General features: G+C 43.5%; 1 pseudogene; it reads left to right on the top strand.

Moving 5' to 3' along the window:
• The first annotated feature begins 7839 nt into the window (after positions 1–7839).
• Positions 7840–7934, top strand: LOC135273883 (U6 spliceosomal RNA; annotated as a pseudogene).
• Positions 7935–16888: the final 8954 nt, after the last annotated feature.

The raw sequence follows: 16888 nt of genomic DNA, 5'->3' as shown, positions 1-16888 counted from the left end.
AGAAACCACAGAGGGAGGGGAGGAATGTCCTGGCTTCTGCCTTCCTTCTGCTCATCTTCTACCAGCAACTCCCATGCCAAACCCGGCTGGCAGCAGCTGCCCCTGAAGCCCACAGTGATACGAAGCAGGGCAGGGGAGGGAGGAGTAACAGGTCTGAGGACAGGGAAGCCATAGACTGGACACCACCTATCATTGGGCCAAAGAGCCTGTGAGCTGTCAGCTTGTTCCTTTCCCTCCCTCCCTACTCCCCTGCCTGTTAGCAGGATATACATGAATCATGTCAGGTAATGTTTTCCTAGTCTCTATATATATCACCTGCCAGATTACAAAGATGAAAATGTTGCATTAGTTAAAAACGGCCTTGTAGTCATTTTCATAAGTGAGGGAACCGAAGTTTCAGGGTGGCAGTCACTCTCAGCCCCCTACTTCCAAGTTCCACCAAACTGAAAACAGTTGCGGGGGCCAGAGAGGATCAGCTTTGTAACTGAAGCTCATATGAAAACTAGTCTGCCCCTGGGTAAGTTAGGGGCTTTCTTCTCCTTTACCCAAAGTCACCAACTGAAAGTCCTGATTGCCAGCAGGCCTAGAAGCAGGGAGGGAAAGTCCTCTAACTCAGGAGGGGCATCGCCAAGGGCGAATAGATCCAAGGAACAGGAGAGGAGGGCTGGGGCTGGTGTTGCTTTTTTGGCACAGTGATCTTACTTACCTCTGCCATTGTGGTCCAATAGACAGAGGATCTCACCAGTTAGATCACTACTTCTCCCTTGTAGGGGAGTGCTATGCTTTGAGGGTTCATCCCATCCAAAACTCATGTTGAAATTTAATCCCCAAAGGGGCAATATTGAGAGGTGGGGCCTTCATGAGGTGATTGGATCATGATGGGGCTCTACCTTCATGAATGGAGGCATTATCATGATAGTAGGACTGGTTGTTTTACAAGAAGTGAAAGAGAGACCTGAACTAGCATGTGAGCTCGCTCAGTCCCTCACATGTGATGCTTGCGCTGCCTGTGGACTCAGCAGAGAATCCCCACCAGCAGAAAGGCCCTCACCAGATGCAGCCCCTTGACCTTGACCTTCTCAACCTTCATGACTGTAAAAAAGAAATTTCTTTTCTTTATAAATTACCCAGCTTCAGGTATTCTGTTATGAGTAACAGAAAACAGACTAGGACAAGGAGTTAAAAAACAGGTGAGGCATCTGAAGCTCCCTTTATAATATTTCCCTGAGTGGTACAAATGTACATAGAAGATCCTATTTTATGAGCCAAAACAGGAATTAAAGAAATGAAACAGGTGGGATGCCTCCTCCCACACCCACCTCCACCCTCAACTGTGCAGATAACTTGGGGCATTGAGGGGGCTGCCTCAGCATTGAAGTTGTAGTCATTAAGGTTACCTGGAGCCAATTGAATAGGACAAAATAAACCCACCCATACCCCACAGCTGAGAGCTAATCTGTTTATCTCTCATAAACCTCATTTAGCCTCAGGTTTCCATTTATTTCCAGTTCCTCAGATGGTACTATTTTTGATAGGCAAATGTAATACAAATGAATCATACATATGTATAGTTTTTAAATTCTGCTTTTAAAAATTAACATTATGTTATATAGTATATATCAGTAAGTACTCTTCTAAAACATTATATTAGTAGGTTTATAGCGTGTCATGGAACAGCTGTTCAAAATTTAAATGTAGACTGTAAGACTTGCTCTACCCAGTGTAAAAATATGGTCATGCCTTTTCTATTAAAGCCACAATTACTTTTGCACCAACTTTTTTTTTCTTGAGACAGAGTCTTTCTCTATTGCCCAGTGCACAGTGCAATGGCACAACTTTGGCTCACTGCAACCTCCACCTCCCAGGTTCAAGCAATTCTCCCGCCATAGCCTTCTGAGTAGCTGGGGCTAAAGGCATGCACCACCACGCTCAGCTAATTTTTTGTAATTTTAGTAGAGACGGGCTTTCCCCATGTTGGCCAGGCTGGTCTCGAACTCCTCACCTCAAGGGATCTACCCACCTCAGCCTCCCAAAGTGCTGGGATTACAGGCGTGAGTCACCGTGTCCGGCCTATAGTCTTTTGAAATTAATTGCTGAACCATCTCAGTCCCTTTGAGCAGAAAGTCCAACTTATCCCTCTCAAAATTCCCTGCCTTTCACCCAAGTTGTCCAAGAATCCTGGATCCTTCCTCAGCCCCAAGAGGACTCCAGGTAACAGGCTGGCAAAATGACATCTAGCCCTCCAGTCTGTGGTTCCTTGTGGCTGCCATGTGATGTCAGTGTTGAAGAGTAGTCCTGTACACTGCAGCCAGCAATGACCATCCATTCTGGGATGTTCCTCCGTGTCCAGCCCCTTGTAGTTTACATTTCCATGCTCAGACATTGCCCTCTAAGACACAGCCACCAGGCAAGGCTTTTAGGGGTCGGAGGTACTTCCAAGGTCAGCCATATACTTAATGCTCTGGAATCAATTCCACTACCAATTCTTTGGCCCTTGTTATGAACTTGGGACATGAAACTTGAATCCCCTTCCTGCACGATAACTATTTCAAGGTCTTGTTCACTTCCCTCTTACTAGATTTGAGTCTCCCTTTTGTATATTTCTAATTTCAAATCAGACCTTTCTAATTTCAAATTTGAGAAAGTGGTGATTGGACTGCTGGCTACTTTAGAAAACCCTGAGCTTCTCGGGAAATCAGCCCACTTCTTCCCCAGTCAACGGTTGCTCTGCAAATGCAAATCAAGGACTATGTCAGATTTTGCTAAGCCATTCAGAGAAACGAAATATATGGTCATGCTTTTTTTTTTTTTTTTTTTGGTAATATGGGTGACTCCTTGTTCTCTGTTTATAAGAGACCACTGACACAATTCTTTGTAGACTGAAGATCTATTTCAGTGTGATTTTCTATGCTTGTCTTGAAATTTCCTTCTAAATAAAAATCTCACCCTCTATGTACCCCTATGACCTGACAGTTGTCCTATTGCTGGACTTCAAGTTGTTGCCCTGTTTTAAAAGTCATAAAAATAAATAATGCTGACTTTTGGCTTAAAGATGTCAAATTATCCACTCCTTCCCAGTATCTTACTGAAATATATGACAACAACAGAAAAGTAAACAGTGGGGGAAATCTCTGGCAGAGAGCGATAATGGGAAAATATACCACTGATAGAGAAGAAACATGGAGATGCTCTGATGTGATAATAATGGCTATGTGGGTTTACTGCACCAGTCCTGCTCAATGCCTTTACATGCATGCATCAGCTCACCCAACAACATGAGATAGGTGGACGCTCCAAGCAGACAGAACTGGACTGCGGGGCACGTGATATGGTTTGGCTCATGTCCCTGCCCGAATCTCATCTAGAATTGTAATCCCCACATGTAGAGGGAGGGACCTGTAATCCCCACGTGTGGAGGGATGGAGGTGATTGGATCATAGGGGTGGTTTCCCCCATGCTGTGCTCCTGATAGTGAGTTCTCAAGATCTGATGGTTTTATAAGAGATTCTTCCCTTTTACTTTCTCTCCTCGCTCCTGCTGTCTTGTGAAAAAGGTGCTTGTTTCCCCTTTCGCCCTGATTGTAGGTTTCCTGAGGCCTTCCCAACCATGCAGAACTGTGAGTCAATTAAACCTCTTTCCTTTATAAATTACCCAGTCTCAGGGAGTTCTTTACAGCAATGTGAAAATGGACTAATACAGTACATGAAGCAACACTTTTGTTTCTCCTTTTTCATGCAGGAGAAGAGGAGGGCTCCTCTAAGACCTAACTGGATGCATTTCCCAGCCGAACCCAACCGTGGGCTGCGAATGGGGTGTTGAGAGGGTGGGGGGAGGGTTTGAAAGGCAAGTGTGTCCGTGTTCTTCCAGGACATCTCTCCAATCCAGGCACCCAAAGGCAGGGCTCGGGACTCAGACTGTCCATGAGGATGGAGCTCAGGTTGGAAACCCAGGTGCTCCACCTCCTCAGAACTCCTTTCAGGGACGCCCGGGCAAGGCAACGCAGCCCCCTTCCCATTGTCTGGACTCTAGCAAGTGCAGGGTGAGTGCGCTGCTTGGAAACCCCTGACAGCGAGCTATCACCTGGGCTTCTCTCGCAGGGCTCCACCCCCGCAGCGCAGCGCCCCAACCCTCTGCCTGAAACCACTGCCATGCTGTTTCACTTACCAAAATCAGGGGGAGCGCCTTTTCCTGACTGGGCCTTTTCTTCTTTCCCAATGAGACATGAAGTGAAAATTTTAGGACTCTATGAACAGAGACCAGTCAAGGCTCCTTATGGTTTCGTCCTTACCGCCCTTAATTTTCAGTCCAAAGCCATTTCAAGGGCAGCCGGCCCTGTCCCCCAATTGGCTCCGTGCTCTGCCTGAAAGATAGCTGCCTTCAGCAGCAGATCTCAATTGCCCACCTTTTGGAGGTGGACCAAGGAGTCTTGCCTGCAAGCAAATGATAACCTCGAAGTGGACCAGGTGTTTTCTTTACCCCGTTTATAACCTGGGGCGTAAGTGGTTGGCAGTGGAAGGTCAAGCCGTACCTCCTGTGATGAATTGGGGCAGGTTAAACGGGCCGATCTGTTTGTGTTCATCCACAGTAACATCATGCAGCCGCCCAGCAACATTATTCAACAAGAGTTTTGCAATCATCACACGAAAAATCTTTCTGATGGAAAAAGGCATGCATATACCTTGGTTGAATTTATTTGTTAATTGCTATTTGTTAGCTTCATATTTTCTTCAAAGTAAAGGGGAAATCATTACTTTGATGAGGGTAGAGGGGCTTCAGGCTTAAAAAGAGGAACCTTCCAAGGGTATTAAGAATAAACACACCAGGGCAAAAACTGCTGTCTGCCATCTACAGCCACACATGATGCTAGTTGCTGGGGAAGAGTGTGTCTATCCAGAATCAGAGCAATTGCTGAGGGAACTACTGATGCTTGTATACCATGGCATGTGATACATGGAAACAGACAATAAAAACACAAAATCACTGGATGTTTGTGGAGAATCAGCACCTCGAAGGAAAGAAAGTATTCCAAGAAATCAATATAAATACCTGCCCCCACATATGATAGAGTTATTTTAGGAAACAAGAAATAAGATAATTATAAGTAGTATTCTTAGAAATATCCAAGCATGTCCTGGCACAGTGGCTCATGCCTGTAATCCCAGCACTTTGGGAGGCTAAGGCATGTGGAACACTTGAGGCCAGGCGTTCAAGACCAGTCCGGCCAACATGGAGAAATCCCATCTCTACTGAAAATACAAAAATTAGCCAGGCACAGTGGTGCACACCTGTAGTCCCAGCTACTCGGGAGGCTGAGGCAGGAGAATTGCTTGAACCTGGAAAGTAGAGGTTGCAGTGAGCTGAGATTGTGCCACTGTACTCCAGCCTGGGTAAGAGAGTGAAACTCTGTCTAAAAAACTATATATATATATATATATATGCACACACACACTTTTTGGATATATATATATATATCCAAGCAGATATTCCTTCAATAAAGCAAGAGCAGACTTGGAAAACAGCAATTAGATAAGAAAGAAGCATATTTTAGAAATTAAAAAATTTAAATGGAAGCAAAAGGTGATATACCCATACAATGAAATTCTACTGAGCAATCAAAAGGAAAAAATTACTGATACATGCTACAGCATGGATAAACCTCAAAAGCATTATGTTTGAGCTAAGGAAGCCAGATGCAGAAGGGGCCTGCTGTATGATTTCTTTCATATGAAATTCTACCACAGGCAAAATTAATCGACGATATTAGAAATCATTCATGATTTCTGGAGAGTGGTCATGAAATGATGGTCCAGAAGGAGATGAAAAAAACTTTCTGGGGTCATGGAAATGTTTTATATCTTGATTAGATGGGTATACGGGTTGTATGTATGCATTCGTTACAGCTGAACTGTGCACTTAAAATCTGTGCATTCTGTCTGGGCGCAGTGGCTCACACCTGTAATCCCAGCACTTTGGGAGGCTGAGGAGGATGGATCACCTGAGGTCAGGAGTTCAAGGGCAACCTGACCAACATGGTGAAACCCCATCTCTACTAAAAATACAAAATTTAGCTGGGCATGGTGGCTGGCGCCTGTAATCCCAGCTACTCAGGAGACTGAGACATGAGAATAGCTCGAACTGGGGAGGCAGAGGTTGCAGTGAGCTGAGATCGTACCATTGCACTCTAGCCTGGACGACAGAGTGAGATTCTATCTCAAAAAAAAAAATGTGCATTTTGTTGTGTGAATATTATTCAGCAATTTAAGAAAGGTGGAAAAGACCAACATGAATGGACTCCCCTCTCAACAACAACAGCAGCAACAGCAAAACACCTTCATGTATACTTTGACTTAATAGTAATTCAGCTGAAAACTGAATTAGTGAATTAGAGGAAACGGTGATAGAAGTCATGAGAGATAGTGAAATATAAATCCAGTGTCATCATCACTTGTGTAATAGGAATTTCATCATGACAGAACAGAAGGAAAAAAATCATTGAGAATAATAAATTGTTTTCTGAGTGGAGAAAAAAAGGTCATTGAATGCCAAGTAGGAGTTCTCAAAAACTACCTACCAGTCTGGGCAACATAGCAAGACTTCATTTCTACTCAAAAAAAAAAAAAAAAAAAAAAAAAAACAGCCAGGTGTGGTGGCACACACCTGTAGTCCCAGCTACTCAGGAAGCTGAGGTGGGAGGATCACTTTAGCCCTGGATAAGCCTGCAGTGAGCTGTAATAGTGCCACTGCTCTCCAGCCTAGGTGACAGAGGTAAGACTCTGTCTCAGAAAAAAAAAAAGAAAAGAGAGAGAGAGAAAAAAAAGAAAAACTATCTAAACATTATCTGATGAAATTTCTCAATCCTATGGTTAAAGGGAAAAATGTATAAGCTTCAAGACAGGAAAAGAAAAAATACCCCAAAACAATTACCTTCATAGAGAAGAGAATAAAACTTTTAACTTACAAACCAAACGCTGGAAGACTGTGCAACCACATTCCTAGGGTCCCAAGAGGAAAGGATTGTGAATAGCATTTCATACCCACTCAATGCATCTATCCTGTGTCAGGGAAAGGAAGGCACAGTAATATCCTACCCACATTTCTCCTCTGCTAAAAACAAAACGACACTAAGAAACCTCAAGAAAGAAATTTTAAAAAGCATCAAAATAAATAATTCAGAAAAGATGGTGAAGACAAGAAACGGTAATAAATAATAAAACCTGTAAAGTTTAAGTGATTATTGGTAACATAGCTGTTTAGTACATTTTAAAGCTTTTTTTAAAAATTTTTTTATATTTCTAGAGATGGAGTCTTACTCTGTCGCCCAGGCTGGAGTGCAGTGGTGCAATCTCAGCTCACTGCAATCTCTATCCTCTCTGGTTCAAGTGATTCTCATGCCTCAGCCTCCAGAGTAGCTGGGGTTACAGGTGTGTACCACCAAGCCTGGCTAATTTTTTTGTATTTTCAGTAGAAACAGGGTTTTACCATGTTGCCCAGGCTGGGGGTGGACTCCTGACCTCAAGTGATCCACCTGTCTCAGCCTCCCAAAGAGATGGAATTGCAGGCATGAGCCACTGTACCTGGTCTATAAATGTTTCTTAAAATAGAAGAGGCATCATGTAAAAAAAAAAAAAAAACCCAAAAGACATCACTCTAAACATTTAGATGATTTCAGCAGAGCTGGAAATACCCAGCAGGGTAGGCAGAGAGGAATTAAAAGTAGGTGAATCACCCTTTTTGAAGTCAGGGAGTTATTTATATTGTTTAATTCTTGACACTGATGAAAAATACATATTTAGATATGGCTGTTAGACTTGAAACATGATTTTAAATATCTTTCATTTCCAGCTTTAGCAGCACATACACTAAAATTGGAATGGCACAGAGCATGGCCCCTGAACATGGATGACATGCAAATTCATGAAGCATTCCATATTTTTGATGACCGGATAAAGAAAATGTGGTATATATACCCCATGGAATATTATTCAGCCATAACAACCATGAAATCCTGTCATTTGCGGCAACATGAATGGAACTGGAGGACATTCTATTAAGAGAAAGAAGCCAGAAACAGAAAGTTAAACACCACATGGGATTCATTAGAGCCTTATAAGGAGTGTACAGTTCACAATAGAGTTTGTGCTCCTACGAGACTCTAATGCCGCCACTGATCTGACAGGAGGCAGAGCTCAGGTGATGATGCTAGCTGGCCCGCCACCTGCCTCCTGCTGTGTGGGCCAGTTCCTAACAGATCACAGACTGGGGCAGGGATCCCTGCTCTAGAATAGTTGTATAATGTATGCTTTCATCAATAGTGCACAATAATCATTTCATTATAACTGCAGCAATACTGCCTATTTTAATTTTTAAAAATTAGCCAATTTGTTAAAAAGAAGAGTATTTAGGGGTAGCACTTCATTAATATTGGAAATCAAACATTTTTTCTATGTGCTTATTTTTGTTTATTATAATTCCATTTATTTGAAACTGTAGAACATATATGGAATTGGGGAAGATAGTTTTTGGTTTTTGCTATGTATATTACTTCTGTAAGTTGCTTTACTCTGTAAGCCTTTTACTCATTTTTCTGAGACAGTATTTTTCTTGTTGATTTTCATAAACTTTCACATATTAAAGACATTAATTCCTTATCTAATTCAAATATTTTCCCAGTTTTTCATTTGCCTTTCAGCAGTGCCCTTTGACATATTCAGAGTGATTAAATTTTGTCTTAAAATGTATTTGTGCTTAGATAAGTTCTTATGCATCTAAAAATCAGATATGCATATTTGCTTGTTTTTGTTTACATTTTACTCTATATTCCATGTGAACTTTTAACCTATATTGTGAGATAGAAATTTAACTTTATGTCTCCAAATAAGTAATAATTTGTACAACACTGAAACAGTCCTAAACTAAAATCCTGGCCCAGAGATGAATTATTGCTTGTGCACGTTACTTAATCTCTTTAAACACCGGTTTTATCATCTGTAACATGGAGATAACACCTACTTTTTAGAGTTATAATGATTAAATAATATGACAAATGCAAAATTCCTAACAAGTGTCCTGTTTATTAACTGTGAAGAGCCTGAGATTTTACCCCACTTGCCAGCTGACAAGTTAGCCTGCCAGTTTCACAGATGCTGGCAGAAGACAGGAGACTCCTGGATCAGAAACAAAGGACTTTATTATTATTCAATGCACAGCAGGCAGCAAGAGCATCACCATATGTGCATCAGTTTTCCTCAACTGAAGTCCCATGGTGGTGAAAGGATGAGCCCAGATAATTACCTACACATGCAGTGGGTTGCGTTATAGGAGAGGAACTCTGAATTTAGGGTATCCAAATCTTCTAAAGTGTTCGGTAAGCATGCCTGCCCTATGCCCTGCAGGAGCACCTCTTTCTATTTTCCAAGGCTGTTTACTAAATGAACATCCATAAAAAGATAATCTAAAACAAAGGAGAGATAGTACCCCACAAGACTTGCAGAAAAGTAAAAGATCCATGGAGAACTGTCTCCCAACACCTGCATGTAGACCACGTTCAATAAATGGAATTGTGTTTATCTACTAAATTACTGTATACATCTAAGTCTGTCTCTGGGCTTTCTATTGTCTTTTATTTTATTGGCACTATGTTGATGTAATCTTAAGTTCCATGAGAAAAATCTATGTTAATTTTTTAAAAATTACTTTTATATAGAAGCTGAACAGATGATGAATTTAAATAAAGTCGTATATAGCAAAGTTGTTTTGGTATTTGGTTATGGTGGAAAAATTGGTTCACACGGAAGTCATCCCCCACTTCCTTTTGTGCTCTAAATACATAACAATTATAGACAAAACATCTTTAGCAACATGTGAAAGACATAACTATCTCAAAAACAAGATAAACATGTCTGGGAACCAGAGCCAGCATAGAAACATGAAGGCATTATTACATAAAACCACAAGTCTGCTGGGCTCCAGATCCAGAAGCAGGCAAAATTGGCCACAGGGCTGCCACATTACACTACCATAGGGCAGCATTCACATTGCTGGGTTTGGTTTTGTTTTTAATATTTAATTTTTTTCTTTAGAAAAAACAGGAGAGACACATTGTCATCTATGTGAATGGCCTCCTCTGGAAAACAGCTCCACTGGAGGGAGGGATCTGGAACCAGTTACACTCATAAAGCGGCCTAGAAAACAGTGTGAAAAAGTTGAGAACACTGCTGATCCAGACTGCACTGGTATAAAGATGAATGTCTGCTGGAGTGAACAGCTGTCATTTGTGGCTGCTTAATATTTTGACCACAGTCATGGTTTGAATGACCCCTCCAAAACTCATGTTGAAATGTAATTGCTATTGTGACGGTATGAAGAGGTGATTAGTCATGCAGGCTGTGCTCTCGTGAATGGAGCAATGCTATTGCCACAGGAGTGGGTTTGTTACAGCGAGAGTTGGGCCCTCTGTCCCTCTCGGTCTTGCTCACTCTGGCCTCTTACCCTGATACCTTCCAGGTTATGGTGCAGCAAGAAGACCCTCACCAGATGTGGCCCCTTGGTTTTCAACTTCCCAGGCTCTATAGCCATGAGCCAAAGAAATATCTTTCCTTATAAATTACCCAGTCTGTATTCTGTTAGACCCGCAGAAAAACAGACCTAGACAACCGCCCTTCCCGTATTGAGTCTTGTCTTCCCATAGGAGAAGCCAGAAAATGTGCATTCCAGGAATTCCTTGAAACTAGGCTCCAGACACGGGACCTTGTCTCGGGCAATCAGGTGCATCCCCATGATACTTGGACTTGGGTGAGCAAGGTGTTAGGGACTGTGTTCCCCTAAAATTCGTATGTTGAAGCCCTAATAAAGACAAAGCCTTTAAGAAGGCAATTAAGGTTAATCGGGAACATAAGGATGGAGCCCTAATCAATAGGACTAACATACTTACCCGAAGACGAAGAAACATGAGGGATGTGGACACACAGAAAAGGCCATGTGAGGAAGGGGCGAGAAGGCACTGTCTACAAGCCAAGGAGAGAGGCCTGCTGCTGTGGTCTGAATACTTCCTTCCAAATTCATACATTTAAACTTAATGGCTAGTGTAATTGTAAGAGGTGGGGCCTTTTGGAGGTGATTAACGCATGAGGATTTTGAGGTTTGTTCTTGGGTTCTTGCCGAGTTTAAAAAAAAGAAACTGAGGCCAACACAAGAAGATCCAATATGAAGGAATTTATTCAGGCTCCCGGGCGAGGTTCTGCAGTCCGACAGGAGGGGCCGGAGAAGTCCCACGGACTCCTCTCAGACGTGGGGTTTTACAGGGAGTGAAGGAGCTCGATTGGTTCTGGGAGAGCAGGACTACTATTGGGTACTTTGTTTGCATACAGGACTTGGCTGCTATTGGTTAGAATTACTCGGCTGCTATTGGCTAGAAAGACTTGGCTGCTATTGGCTAGAATCACAAGACCCTGCTTGCATACTGGGTTCTTTAAGGGAAGGCCAGGCTGTGCGAGAAGGGGAAAAGGGAACAACCAGAGCATGTCCGAGCTTTCGGAAAAAAGGGGGCGGGGGATGTGCATCCAAGCTCCCGGCGAGGCAGCCGGCCTTACAAGGATAAAGTTCTCACTGATTGGACTAGGGCTGTTATAAAAGGGGTTGAGGGAATGGGTTTGCCCCTTCTGTTCTTCTGCAGTGTGAAGACACAGCATTTATCCCCTTTAGAGGAGACCAGGCAGAGAGACCAGGCCCTAACCAGACACACCAAACCTACTGGTGCCTTGGTCTAGACCATCCAGCCTGCAGAACCTGGATAGATAAATTTCTGTTTTGTTTGTTTGTTTTTTGAGATGAAGTTTTGCTCTTGTTGCCAGGTTGGAGGGCAATGGCACGATCTCAGCTCACTGCAACCTCCGCCTCCCGGGTTCAAGCAATTTTTCTGCCTCAACCTCCCAAGTAGTTGGTATTATAGGCATGCACCACCACGCCTGGCTCCTTTTGTATTTTTAGTAGAGACAGGGTTTCACCATGTTGGTTAGGATGGGCTCAAACTCCTGACCTCAGGTGATCCACCCGTGTACTTTGCAGCATGCCTCCCAGAGTGCTGGGATTACAGGCATGAGCCACCATGCCTGGCCTAAATTTGTGTTTTTTAAGCCACATAGTCTGTGCCACATGCTGGCAGAGGTATCTATTTCTTTGGGGGCCAGCAATGGTGCAGAGCTGGTACCTGGTTCTGAATGTCATCAGTGAACAAGTAGCAGTGGTATTTATGCTAAAATAGACCCTGTGATGTCACTGGGCATCATCCCTAGTTGTGTAGCTCTAGAGCTTGGATTTCTAGCCCTGCCAGAGACCCTTGAGTTACCTAACATCCTAAGTTCCTTTTCTGCTTAAACACAGCTGTTATTTGCACCTAATACCCCTAATCGATATAGTAATTTTCTATAGGAGACAGTATTACAGAAAACCTGACTGCAGTGACTTAAATATAAGGAAAGTTTGTGTCATGTTCCAGGTATCCTTGACTTGGGCTGGCCAGGCGGGTACAGGGGGTTTATGAGGGACTCAAGCTCCTTTCTCATCCTGCTCTGCTGTCCTCTGTTTGGGGCTTTTGTCCTCATGGCCATAAGTTGCCTGTTGCATCTTTCTGTATCGGGCATCAGCAGACTTGGAAGGGGCCAAATGATGATGAACGCTGCATCCTCACATGGCAGAAGAACAGAAAAGGGCAAACCCACTCCTTCAAGCCCTTATATAAGAACCCTAATCCAATCCATGACGTGGGCTGAAGGTCTTTGCTACAGCTACTCAACTTTGCCATTGCAGCATCAAACAGCCACAGACATGTGTATATAAATGGGCATAGCTGCATTCCAAAACACTTTATTTATGAAACCAGGCAGGAGGTGGAACTGGGCCCGAAGGCCATAATTTGCAGATCCCTGTTCTGTATCCAGGAGGAGGAGGAAGCACATGCCGGACTCAGCACTTTCAGCTTAAAGCTTAATGGCCAGAGCTGTGTCATATGACTACCCCTAGCTTCCAAAGGCAGTTGGAAGTCTGAGCCTCTTTCAGCATTTACAGACTTTACAGCAGGGCCCCCCAAACATTTTCATGCTGTGTGACGCATGGAAAATAGGGGTACATGGTCGATGTAACTTACCACCAACTGGCTCCAGGGCAATGGCTGGTCCAAGTCCTACCTGACTGCCGCAAAGGTGGAAGGGATCAATTTCTCGGTCACACCTGTAAACCGTTTGCAGACACTGATTGGAAAGCTCTGCCCTGGAGTCAAACTGGCAAGGAAGAAGCTTGTAGGACAGAACAAGCTCCCAACATGTGTGCAGACTCAGGAACTCTAGTTTTAACATCCTTATAGCATAAAAACTTCCAGCCACCATAGAAAACCTGGTTTTAATTAAATACATATTCTAAACTTTGATTGCAAAATTCTTCATAAATAGAGCATTCTTAAAATGTTTTTTAACATGGTGTGACACTCTTATTCTGGTACTTCCCAGGAAGTGGGAGTTGACACTTCAAACTGTAGTTTCTCCACCAAAAATAAGGGCTTCTTTTTGCATCCTGTGAGTAATTGTGACAGGGTGACAAGACACCCTAGCACTGGCCAAAACCACAAAGCTCCATATTTTTGGATTAATGTGGATATTTAAAAAATGATTCCAATCCCTCACAAAGCTTTCTCTCTGCCCAGGCCCAACGCTGGCTTTCCCTGGGCCCTCGGTTCCCCAGTCCTTCTGTGCTCAAGCCCATGCTCTGTTGCTACTTTGCTTTACTTCTTGTGACTGAGACACACATGGTGTGATGCAACAGTGGTCTCCAGGCTGCCTTTGCCATAACTCCAGGTTCATTCCCTGAAACACATTTAACCATTCTCTGTACCTGGCCCATATTTGTTTTGACTGCAAAGAATAGAGTACTTTGCTAGTGGCCCTTAAGCAGGAGAACATGTATTGTTTACTTAACAAAAAGTTGGGAGGTGGGCAGCCTGAGGGTGGGTTTGGCAAGTCAACAATGTTACTGGAAGCCGATTCTTTTCTGCCACCCTCTGTAGGTCAGGTGTCTTTTTTCTTCATGGACACAAGCATTGGCTTCTCCTGACAACACCCATGAAGGAAAGGGATGGTTGTCAAAGCCTTTCTCTCCCTGCACCTCTCTTAGAGAAGGATCCCCCAACACATTCCTCCATATGTCTCACTGCCAGAATTGGGCCACAGCCCAACCTTAGATTAAACAATGGCAACAAGAAAAGACTGGGCAATCGCAAGTCAACCTCCACCACCGAGACCAATCATGGATCAACCTGCATGGCTGAGATCAATCACAAGTCAACCTGCATGGCTGAGACCAATCACAAGTCAACCTGCATGGCTGAGATCAATCACAAGTCAATCTGCATGGCTGGACCATTCACAAATCAGCCTGTGTGGCTGAGACCAATCACAAGTCAATCTGCATGGCTGAGAGCAATCGCAAGTCAATCTGCACAGCTGAGACCAATCACAAATCAACCTGTTTGGCTAAGACCAATGGCAAGTCAATCTTCATGGCTGAAACCAATCACAAATCAGCCTGTGTGGCTGAGACCAATCACAAGTCAATCTGCATGGCTGAGACCAATCACAAGTCAATCTGCATGGCTGAGCATACTACTGACCAGACAAAAGGTGATTCCAAGAGCAAGAGAAAGGAAGTATGGTTGTTGAGTAGAAAACCAATAGCACCTGCCATTGTTCCCTCAGCCCTGAGTCAGTTTCCTTGGTGCTTGTTCCTTAAAGTGGCAGAGGTCCTGTCTTCTACGTCTTTATGATCCCCTCTTAAAATCCACTAGAGTGACCTGTCCAAAGGGAGATTTAAAAGATGTTTTTCAAAAAATATGTGTTTTCATGGAATACTACTCAGCAATTAAAAGGACAGATTACTGGCACATGGAACAACATGGATGAATGTCACCGATGATGTTGTGCTGAGTGAACACAGCCAGCATACTACTTTTTTGTAGCATACCTCAAAGAGTATATACTGTAGATTGCATTTATATGACCATAAATAGAACAGGCAAAAATAATCCAAGGTGGAATAAAAATCAGAACAGTGGCTACCTCTGAGGGGTGTGGAGATTACCTGGGAGAGGAGCCAAGGAAGCTTTCTGGGAGAAGAAAAATGTTCTATTTTGTGTAATGTGTGAATTACAAGGGTGTGTCCATTTGTCAAAATCATACTGCTAAGCTGCCAGTGCATTTGAGTGTATGCACCTTTTACAATAATGATTGAGTGGGGGAGTGGGGAATGAGGGAGTTATAGAGATGAAACAAGAAAGGCAGAATGTTGCTAACTGTTGGAGCTGGTGGATGGGAACTTGGAACATGGGGTTCACCATCTTTATCCTGTTTATTTTGTATGTTTGACATTTTCTAGAATTAAAACATGTTCAAAAAGTATTTCTCCCTTCTCTTTCATGCCACTGGGTTTTTAGTTTGCCTCTCCTCTCTCTGAGGCTCTTGTTAGAGAAAGACCTGGGTAAACAGCCTTCTGCTGCCTTCTGGCATCACGGGACCAGAGCTCATGGTATTATAAGCATGAGCATCTCCGTCATCGGGCAGTGGGCCCCGGTGCAGGCGCCACAGTGTGCAACCTGACTCCTTGGAAACAGAGGTGTCCACTCCCCCTCTGTGCCTGGCCTCTAGCACAACAGCCTGCTCAGAGTGGGTGCTCACCAAATGTTTGTGAATGAATAAATGAATTATGAATTAACAGAAGAGTGAAATTAATAAACAATCATCACATTAGCCTGTAAACTTTCCCCAAAAAAAGTGTATCATAGGCAGGACCCAATTCATATAAATGGATCGTGCTCTAAAGATTCATTTGTCACTTGTTTGGATTTCTTGATTTTCTTCTTAGCGGTCAAGTTTCCAGATCAGCCACCAAATACGGTGACCTACTTCGAGTGAAAACATGTAACATTATTTCAAAGGAAAAAATGCATTCTGAGATCTACCACCAGAAAACCAGTCTCTAGTTGAAAGCTGCAAGTGTGAACATGTTAATAGTCTGTATTTACTGAGAGGCAATTACTCAAACCAAGGTGGACAATGCAGCCTCCTGGAGGCTGTCCTGTCTGATGTTCTGTCTCACTTTCCATCACTAAGGGCAGCTTCAGAATTTCTACCCAGAAAAGGGCTCAGGGGCCTTGTCTAGAAGGAGCGTTTGTTTTTATTTAGATCACAGATGTATTTGGAGTTGCTTAGAGGGAGTGACAGAGGCCCCTGAAGGCACCCCTGAACACCGTCAGTCCTCATACATTGCAGTTGGTATTGCTTTTACAAATATGAATCTTCCACCAGTAAAAGGCCTGCCTGGTTAAGGCGAGCTTCGTGCTGTTTCCCACACCGTTAACCCCATCACCTGGCCAGCACTCCATAGCCGCTGTGGAATGGTGATGTCTGAGAGTGAGGTGCACGCATGGGGTCTGCAGGTACTCTCAGACCTCCAGCAGAACATCGCCCACCACTGCAGGCTGGGGCTGGGTCGGACCCCTTTGCAGGTGGCCATGGAGGCATTTCCCATGGGTATTGAAGGAAAGCTCTCTAGGAGAGAGAGGAAGGTTTACCCCATGCTATGCGCTGGTGTTTTGAAGTACATAGTCTCCTTTTGCCTTCATAAGCTACTGTGAGAATTAGCTAAGTAGTCCCATTTAACAGACAGGGAAACACAGGCTTGGAGTGTGATTCTGCTTGCAGATAAGAAAGTGCATAAACTCACTAAGAAATTAATCCTCAGGGCCAAAGCCCTCAGCATGTTGAGGACACTGAATCACGACTGTCCCCAAGCTCAGTTACTATTACGTTGTGGCTACTCCTGTGGATGCCAAAAAAAATTCTGTCCT

Source organism: Aotus nancymaae, unplaced genomic scaffold (assembly GCF_030222135.1).
Source record: "Aotus nancymaae isolate 86718 unplaced genomic scaffold, 86718_ANA_hifiasm-v0.15.2.pri h1tg000009l, whole genome shotgun sequence".
NCBI classification, from domain to species: Eukaryota; Metazoa; Chordata; class Mammalia; order Primates; family Aotidae; genus Aotus; species Aotus nancymaae.
The sequence above is the reverse complement of the archived record's forward strand: the minus strand, read 5'-3'. Positions and strand labels throughout refer to the sequence as shown.